Genomic DNA, 10,445 nt, shown 5'->3' with positions numbered 1-10,445 from the left:
GCTGGCGATATATCTGTGCCAGCCAATCACTGTTCCTCCTTGGCAGTTCTACTCCTCTTGACTCCTTGCTTCAGGTAGTAAACTTTCTGAAGAACTACCCCAAAACTCCTTGAAATAAGTAATCTCGGGCCGTTTTGGATGACGGGTTTCCAAATTGCAGACTATCTGAGGAGTCAACAACAAATATTCAGTGTTGATGACGAAGATGTGAAAAAAATGGAAAAAAATGAAAAATATTTTTCAGTATCTTCCGAGGAATGTATTAAGTGACGGGGAACACCCACCGTCGTTTAATAGAAATGTAATACAACTGATATGTAAGCAAAGACAGCTTCATCATAGATTCAAGAGAAGCCTAAACTTAGCACACAAACAAAAGATGACTCAAGCGAAAATGAGTGTAAGGAGAGCAATTAGGGAAGCTCGTTGGGCTTTGTAACGGATTTACGAGAAAGTCTTTAATGTTGCTGACTATATACTGCGTTAGGGATGCGGTCACACACCGGTCGTTTTCTTAATTTCCGAAGATCAGACAGTATATCAGTGCCTATAAATGGCTACTGAGGTGCAAGAAAGAAGGGGCTAGCAGAAATAAATTACTCCTTCTCAGGTAAAATTTAGGAAATAAAAGTAATTAATGTTATTCAGTCCTTAAGTAGTAATGCTTTGGAAAAATATAATGGTTAACAATGATTTACAAGTCGTGGTATCTTGTATCGATAGTTTCTTAAAGGTTGCTTCACATGTATGTATCTCAAAAACACTGGAACTCGCACTGTGTTCCTCGAATCACTCCATCACACTCCTGGCCATGTGACTTGGATCCATAGGCTCATCATCTTGATGTAAAATGCCACTGCCGTCCGGAAACCTGGTCGTCATGAATGGATGATTTTTTTTTTTTGGTCACCGTCTACTGACTGGTTTGATGCGGCCCGCCAAGAATTCCTTTCCTGTGCTAATCTCTTCATCTCAGAGTAGCACTTGCAACCTACGTCCTCAATTATTTGCTTGACGTATTCTAATCTCTGTCTTCCTCTACAGTTTTTGCCCTCTACAGCTCCCTCTAGTACCATGGAAGTCATTCCATCATGTCTTAGCAGATGTCCTATCATCATGTCCCTTCTCCTAATCAGTGTTTTCCACATATTCCTTTCCTCTCCGATTCTGCGTAGAACCTCCTCATTCCTTACCTTATCAGTCCACCTAATTTTCAACATTCGTCTATAGCACCACATCTCAAATGCTTCGATTCTCTTCTGTTCCGGTTTTCCCACAGCCCATGTTTCACTACCATACAATGCTTTACTCCAGACGTACATCCTCAGAAATTTCTTCCCCAAATTAAGGCCAGTATTTGATATTAGTAGACTTCTCTTGGCCAGAAATGCCTTTTTTGCCATAGCGAGTCAGCTTTTGATGTCCTCCTTGCTCCTTCCGTCATTGGTTATTTTACTGCCTAGGTAGCAGAATTCCTTAACTTCATTGATTTCGTGACCATCAATCCTGATGTTAAGTTTCTCGCTGTTCTCATTTCTACTACTTCTCATTATCTTCGTCTTTCTCCGATTTACTCTCAAACCGTACTGTGTACTCATTAGACTGTTCATTCCTTCCAGCAAATCATTTAATTCTTCTTCACTTTCACTCAGGATAGCAATGTCATCAGCGAATCGTATCATTGATATCCTTTCACCTTGTATGTTAATTCCACCCCTTAACCTTTCTTTTATTTCCATCATTGCTTTCTTGATGTACAGATTGAAGAGTAGGGGCGAAAGGCTACAGCCTTGTCTTACACCCTTCTTAATACGAGCACTTTGTTCTTGATCGTCCACTCTTATTATTCCCTCTTGGTTGTTGTACATATTGTATATGACCCGTCTCTCCCTATAGCTTACCCCTACTTTTTTCAGAATCTCGAACAGCTTGCACCATTTTATATTGTCGAACGCTTTCTCCAGGTCGACAAATCCTATGAAAGTGTCTTGATTTTTCTGTAGCCTTGCTTCCATTATTAGCCGTAACGTCAGAATTGCCTCTCTCGTCCCTTTACTTTTCCTAAAGCCAAACTGATCGTCACCTAGCGCATTCTCAATTTTCTTTTCCATTCTTCTTTTCCATTCTTGTAAGCAGCTTCGATGCATGAGCTGTTAAGCTGATTGAGCGATAATTCTCGCACTTGTCAGCTCTTGCCGTCTTCGGAATTGTGTGGATGATGCCTTTCCGAAAGTCAGATGGTATATCGCCAGACTCATATATTCTACACACCAACGTGAATAGTCGTTTTGTTGCCACTTTCCCCAATGATTTTAGAAATTCTGATGGAATGTTATCTATCCCTTCTGCCTTATTTGACCGTAAGTCCTCCAAAGCTCTTTTAAATTCCGATTCTAATACTGGGTCCCCTATCTCTTCTAAATCGACTCCTGTTTCTTCTTCTATCACATCAGACAAATCTTCACCCTCATAGAGGCTTTCAATGTATTCTTTCCACCTATCTGCTCTCTCCTCTGCTTTAACAGTGGAATTCCCGTTGCACTCTTAATGTTACCACCGTTGCTTTTAATGTCACCAAAGGTTGTTTTGACTTTCCTGTATGCTGAGGCTGTCCTTCCGACAATCATATCTTTTTCGAAGTCTTCACATTTTTCCTGCAGCCATTTCGTCTTAGCTTCCCTGCACTTCCTATTTATTTCGTTCCTCAGCGACTTGTATTTCTGTATTCCTGATTTTCCCGGAGCATGTTTGTACTTCCTCCTTTCATCAATCAACTGAAGTATTTCTTCTGTTACCCATGGTTTCTTCGCAGCTACCTTCTTTGTACCTATGTTTTCCTTCCCAACTTCTGTGATGGCCCTTTTTAGAGATGTCCATTCCTCTTCAACTGTACTGCCTACTGCGCTATTCCTTGTTGCTGTATCTATAGCGTTAGAGAACTTCAAACGTATCTCGTCATTCGTTAGTACTTCCGTATCCCACTTCTTTGCGTATTGATTCTTCCTGACTAATGTCTTGAACTTCAGCCTACTCTTCATCACTACTATATTGTGATCTGAGTCTATATCTGCTCCTGGGTACGCCTTACAATCCAGTATCTGATTTCGGAATCTATGTCTGACCATGATGTAATCTAATTGAAATCTTCCCGTATCTCCCGGCCTTTTCCAAGTATACCTCCTCCTCTTGTGATTCTTGAACAGGGTATTCGCTATTACTAGCTGGATGTAGGTGGCCTGTAACCTGTGTACGATACTCTTTGGCCGTCATGGTGCCTTGCCCGAGTTACACTGGACCCATGGATGGCCACGCGGTTGTTCCCCAGTGCATAGTGGAACCACTGCCAGCTAGTCTCCGTCATGCAGTACAGGCGTCTATGAGCTGTTCCCCCCGACAACGGATTCGAGCCCTCCCATGGTCAAGATGAAGCAGGTACAGGGATTCATCAGACCATGCAACGCTCAGCCAATGCGCCTGCCTCCAGTACCGATGGTCACGTGCCCATTTCGGTCGTAGTTGCCGATGTCGTGGTGTTCACATTGGCATGTGCGTGGGTCGTCAGCTACAGAGACTCATCATTAGGAGTGTTCGGTGCGTGGTGTGTTCAAACACACTTGTACTTCGCCCAGCATTAAAGTCTCATGGTAGTCACCGAGTGAGATGGCGCAGTGGTTAGCATCCTGGGCTCGCGTTCTGGAGGACGAAGATTCAAACCTGATTTAGATTTTCCGTGATTTCCGTAAACCGCTGCAGGCAAATGCCAAGATGGTTCCTTTAAAAGGGCACCGCAGACTTTCTTCCCCATCCTTCCCTAATTCGATGCGACCGATGACCTGACTGTCTGGTCCCCTCCCACAAATCAACCAACTAACTTAACTTTGGTTACTCCACAGTTCGCATCCTGCTCTGTTTCACCAGTCTGCTCAGTCTACGACTACCGATGTCTGTAATGAAGAGTGGCCGCCCAACCCCACGACGTAGGGACGTTATTTCACTTTGAAATGATAATTAAATCAAGATCTTAAGCTATCGACAGGCGTTGATATACATCAACGGGGACAGGTTGAAAATGTGTGCACCGCCCAAGACTCGAACCCGGGATCTCCTGCTCACATGGCAAATGCTCTATCCATCTGAGCCTCCGAGGGCACAGAGGATAGTGTGACTGCAGGGATTTATCCCTTGCACGCTCCCCGTGAGACCAACACTCCCAACTTAATGCCCACACACTAGATTCGTAGTGTCCCTGCCCATTATTACACGTGGCAGACGATCATTCCGAGTCCCGTAAGAGTTCGGGCACTGAGTATGCATCCAGCACAGAAGAAGAAGGTCAATGGCCCGTTAGCTTTAACTATATGAAGATGGTATCTGTTCTTTCGGACATTTGCGAAAGAACAGATACCATCTTCATATGGTTTCACATTGGTTTCACTACGTGTTGAAGGCACCACAGCACTCCTGTAATACCCGACATGTTGTGCAGTTTCCGAAATGCTCGTTCCGAGCCTCCGAGCCACCGCAATGTGCCCTCGGTCAAACGTCCCCTTTTCATACACGGACAGCACGCACCCTGATACTACATGCACCTTGCACGCGTGTGACTGGCAGTGAATCCTCAACAGGTGACTGCTACCGTTCGACGGTTTTATATAGATAGTACCTCTATGGTTATAACGTTCTGGCTGCTCAGCGTAAATGGAGGTCCATTTGAATCCTTAGTAAAATGGTGAAAGACCTCAGTTTCAGGTTAATTAGAAGTCCGTTAACTGCTCCGCTATTCAGAGTATGCAAGTTACAAGTGACGATCAAAAAGTTTCCGTTTGAGAGTGTTTCTGCAACGTAAATGTAACGTAGCGCGACTCCCATGTGGGTATATAAGAACCAGCATGTAGCCAAGGGATCAGTGTCGCATTCGTGTCTTTACGAAATGAGTGAGGCCAATGCTGAAACGCGAACTGTTGCCAAATGTGTCTAAATATTACCAATTTGTTGTTATTCTTTTCTTGGCAGCTGAAAACAGACATCGGTAGATAGTCAACGAAGACTGAAGAATTTTTATGATTCAACATGTCTATCGAAAACTAGAACTGTGGAAGGTGCTACAAGGCGTAAATCTCCTTCGTGATGACGTACATCCCCATATCGTAAACGTCGTATCGCAGAGGTTGCGCCAACGTAACTAGTGATTAGTCCCCATGCGGTTATCACGCATTCTATCCCTTACAAAAAGCCTTAAAGTGTCGGGGACTCCTGTCGGACGAGGATGTGTATGAGGCATTTACAGACATCTCCACGCCGCAGGACAGGGCGTTTTACCAAAGTCGATCTTCAACTGGTACATCAGTGAAATGATTGCCTCAATTCCTCTTTAACATAGCAGTTCTGAACTGTACCACCTCCAAACCGAAACTTTTTGATCGTCACTTAAAATGATGTAAACCTATTACTCAAAATTATTCCCGTTCCCGTAGACTTCAGACTCAGAAAAATTTCCACCACTTAGATCTTTTTTCTGTCTCAGCTCCACATGACGCTCACACATAGTAGTTTACTTAAAGAACTCTACGGTTTGTTGCCGTAAAGTAATTAATTTGTCGTTTATTTACAGTGTAATCTCTAATGTAATCTACGATAACGTTGGAAGCTGAAGAAGTGAATTAAAATTTGTGCGTTGGCTGGGACTCGAACCAGGGTCTTCTTGTTTACTATGGCGGATATGCTCACCATTACATCACCACAGCATTATGGCCAATATAGCTGTACGAACTAGCCAAGTCGAGTACCCTCCCCAACACAAACTCCAATTCACATCTCCCCTTATATTGTCACTTAAATGTCTCAGGGAAAATTTAATTTAAGATCTATACGATCACATGTAGTACAGCACTTCCCCATCACGCCCAAGGCTGGGGTGCTCATGCCGGGGACTCCTGGTAATAGTGACAATATAGGGGGAGATGTGAACGAGTTTGTGTTGTTGTTTTGGGGAGGCTATTTGACTTGTGTAGTTCGTGCAGCTGTAGTGACCCTAAAAAAAAGAAAAAACAAGCTGTGGTGGTGTAATGGTAAGCATATCTGCCTAGTACGCAAAAATACCTGGGTTCGAGTCCGGCCGCAGAACAAATTTTAATTCACTTCTTCGGCTTCCAACCTTATCGTAGATAAATTAAAGACTTAAATGTCTCAGGGAAAATTTAAGACCTAAGCATTCAAATGACAAATTAGATTGGCTCTTGTGTGCTTATGTATATCATAGACAGCAATTATCCTGCCTTTTTGTCAGTGCTTCGCTGTTAAATGCAGTACTTTCGCAACTTCCACTCCGCATGCATAGATTTATAAAACAAAACTATACTAATTAGCACTCCTACAACAGATCTTATATACGAAACTATACGTGATTCTCTCCACCTATCACGTGATGCTTCCAGAATTTTTGCGGGACAAATAGTTCACACATTAGATATTATCTGTAACGACAAAAAAAATGCGTATGTTCGAAACTAATAATTTAAAGTAGTCATACGTATGTTTTTTGGATAGGGTCCGCCTTTAGCAAAACACTATTTTATACAAATTCATAATTTACGTGTTTTTTCAAATATCTGCAACTACGATTTATAAACTAATAGTTACATGTATACAAACAGTAAAGAACATTCTTTATCTTTAACATATGAGAAATAAAAGCCCACTGAACATACAACTGCAGTGAAACATGTTTGGGATAAAAAAGAAATTGGGCCGGCCGCGGTGGTCTAGCGGTTCTAGGCGCTCAGTCCGGAACCGCGCGACTGCTACGGTCGCAGGTTCGAATCCTGCCTCGGGCATGGATTTATGTGATGTCCTTAGGTTAGTTAGGTTTAACTAGTTCTAAGTTCTAGGGGACTAATGACCTCAGAAGTTGAGTCCCATAGTGCTCAGAGCCATTTGAACCATTTGAACCAAAACAAAATTGTGTTTTGCTTAAGGTGGACCCTATCCAAAAAAACATACATATTGTTGAAGCAAACACGGAAAAAAGAGCTTCAACCTCGAGATGATTAAAGTAATTATGTTAACTAATCTACTGTCTGATATGTAAATCCTGTACTGTATACTACCGTCGACGTCTACCGTTCGCTTGGTTCACAGCTCTTCTCACCAACTTTTCCATCCCAAAATTTTCTGAAAACGCTGTTGCTCCAATGACTCTCTTCACTTGCTGTGCAGGTGCCTTCGGCACAAGTGCTACATTTTTATGCAACTGTCGTTTATTGACTTTTTTTGTCGCCGGGGTCGCCGAGTGGTTCTAGGCGCTACAGTCTGGAACCGCGGTCGCAGGTTCGAATCCTGCCTCGGGCATGGATGTGAGTGATGTCCTTAGGTTACTTGGGTTTAAGTAGTTCTAAGTTCTAGGGGACTGATGACCTCAGAAATCCCATAGTGCTCTGTATTTTGAAGATACCAACGAGATTTTTTTTATACCTTGATTCAACAACCGCCCGTTTTGAATATTTTAGTAATATTTACATATTAAAAAGTTATGTTTGTAACTTTTATTAACCACTCTCTACTGGAAAGAGTCAATGAACTGCTGCCAGTCTACCTTCCTCCTAACAGGAAAAGAACTGAAATAACGACAAAAAAGGTGACAATTAAAACTCCTTCAAAACATTGTAGAGTCTAAAACAAGAATTACGGAAATTAAAGTCCATGTGAAGCCGCTAAAACCAGAATATCAATAGAGCTTAAACTCGAGTTGGGGAATAATTTATTGTTTGTCTTGTCAAGGAAATATTAATAAAAAGTATTATTAACACGACATAACATCGTTGTTACGTCGACAATGTCAGCATTAAAACACAATGCCTCCAGATTAGAAATGACGTGTTAAGCTCTGCTCCATCACGCGAAGACTATTCCAACGAAAATCAATCATCTGGTAGTAGAGGAACCAATGAAAGTACTCGGACAAACAAACAAAAAAAGCCACCAGCAGTTTTGTTCTCCGCAGTAAATGGATTAGTGGCGAAAACTTCCTTGGCAAGCAGTCAGCGGTATACATGAGAACGGTGGGGATCTGGGAGGGGGACACAGCTGCGACGCAAAAAAGTTATGAAGATATAAATTTCCCAACTTAGAGCAACAGTGACCATAAAATGAAGCCATAGTTCTACTGCAAGAAACGACCGTATCCCTAGTCTGTCCGCCTGTGGCTTAACACACTTAAATGCAGAAAACGACAACCATTTGGATGGAAGGGTACGGAAGACCATTACAACTCTGACTGTAACATATAAAGCATTAATTACAGTAGTCTCTGTTCTTTGTCAGCACTTCATATTTATAGATGAACTGATGAATTCCAGTTTTCTTTTCCTTGCATCCCCTGTGTTAAATCCCGTGGTGTACAGCTCTGCAGATAATTTGAGAGGAAAATATCCCCCTCTTAAACGCAATTAGCATTTATCTCTAGAGCAGTGATTGGAAAAGATCATAAATCACTCCGATCGACAAGAAAAGGAATCACGAATATTCCACTGACCACAGTCCCATACCAATCACATTTATTTGTAAATGAATGCTAGAACATATACTAAGCTAAAGCATTGTTATCTATATGTGCAAAATAATTTCCTCCGTGGACACCAGCTTGAGTTCCGAAGACATCGATCACGTGAAACTCAAATAGTGTTCTGTACAAACGACGTCTTCAATGTTATAGGTAGAGGAGTCCAAATTGATTCGGTGGTTCTAAACTTTCGATAAGCTTTAGATGCAATACGTCAACAGTTTCAAAGTAATATGTTGTCAATAGGATATTCGGCAGATTTGAGACTAAACAGAAAGTCTCCCCATATTCAGAACGCAACACATCATAGATAGACCTCACAGAGATTGATGTAATACCTGGTGTATCCCAAAGGGTTGTAATGAGACTCAGAAATGGCGTGAGAGGAAAACTAAGGACATATACGCTTCCCTAATTTCTTTTAGCTTGTTTTCGCCGTCCTTAGTCGAAATGTGTGTTGGTGACAGCAGTCCGCAGCAAACACTAGTTTCCTATATTTTCTAAATTCTATTGTGAGAAAAGAAAGCCGTTTTCACTCCAGGGATTCCCTTTTGAGTTCACAGATCATTTCCGTAATACTCGTGTGTAGATCGAATGTGTCAGTAACAAATCTAGCACCACGTCTAAGAAATGCTTCAGAGGCTTCCTTCACCGCAACCTGTTGGGAATTTAAACCACTCGAACAGAGTAGGGGAACTGTACCAGTATGAGGACCAAATTCAGTGTCACGGTATAATCTGATACCCTACCCACGATTCTCCGACAATTGTGAGTGGTACATTCAGGGTCATGGGGGATCCCTTCCCATTCACCTTCTGCTGCCCACGTTTGTCAGGATCTCGCGTGTGGTACATTGAAGACCGGGGTTACCCAATCCCCCCTCCCGCCACCAGAGTTTGTCTGGAAACGGGAAATAGCTTGATACCTGTCTCAGGGTCGATTACTGTGGATTCTGGGACAAATAGTGAAATAAGAGATGTCATCCTGCCACCTTGACCTTTTACAGTAGGATAGTTTAAAACAGGTAGGAAGCTCCTCCCCCACCCCTTTTGCCTCTAGACCAAAACAACAGGTTCCCATCACCACCACCCCTTATTATTATTTCAGTCATGCAAGTTTTTTCATTCAGGGTCTGTACCCTATAGCGAAGGGACCATGAATAGCAGGGATCAACGACCACCACCAACATAATAAAAAGAAGAGGAAGGATGACTCATCTGATAGCAAATCTTTGTCCTTCCATCTCCCTGTTATTATTAATTAATTAAAATACAGGATGTTCGGAAATTCCGGCTACAGACTTCTAGGACTTGTAGCGGGCAGAGAGTGCACAATATTTTGAATAGGAACCCATGTCTGAAAACGCAACGTTTCCATTCTACGACGGTTTCAAATGGCTCTGAGCACTATGGGACTTAACAGCTGTGGTCATCAGTCCCCCAGAACTTGGAACTACTTAAACCTAACTAACCTAAGGACATCACACACATCCATGCCCGAGGCAGGATTCGAACCTGCGACCGTAGCAGTCACACGGTTCCGGACTGCGCGCCTAGAACCGCGAGACCACCGCAGCCGGCACGACGGTTTCAGTTTAGATGTTTATCTCATCCACTTCTGCTTAAGTAATAGAATTAGGCGTGATACATTACAATTATTAATAATTCGAAAAGAAACATAACGAAGCACCCGTTTATTACGTAAGCAAATTTGTCTGCTTTAACACCTAAACATTACGTGTTTGCATTGTTCCAAAACAAAAGAGAATCGAGGACACTGTACATACAGAACAGCACTGATGCAATACAACTGAGGGTCGATGTGATGACCGCCAACGTTTCTATAGACATTGTACACGCCATTCTGTCTACCCTGCTGCATAGGACAA

Source organism: Schistocerca serialis, chromosome 9 (genome assembly GCF_023864345.2).
Source record: "Schistocerca serialis cubense isolate TAMUIC-IGC-003099 chromosome 9, iqSchSeri2.2, whole genome shotgun sequence".
Lineage (NCBI taxonomy): Eukaryota > Metazoa > Arthropoda > Insecta > Orthoptera > Acrididae > Schistocerca > Schistocerca serialis.
This window is presented reverse-complemented; position numbering follows the sequence as displayed.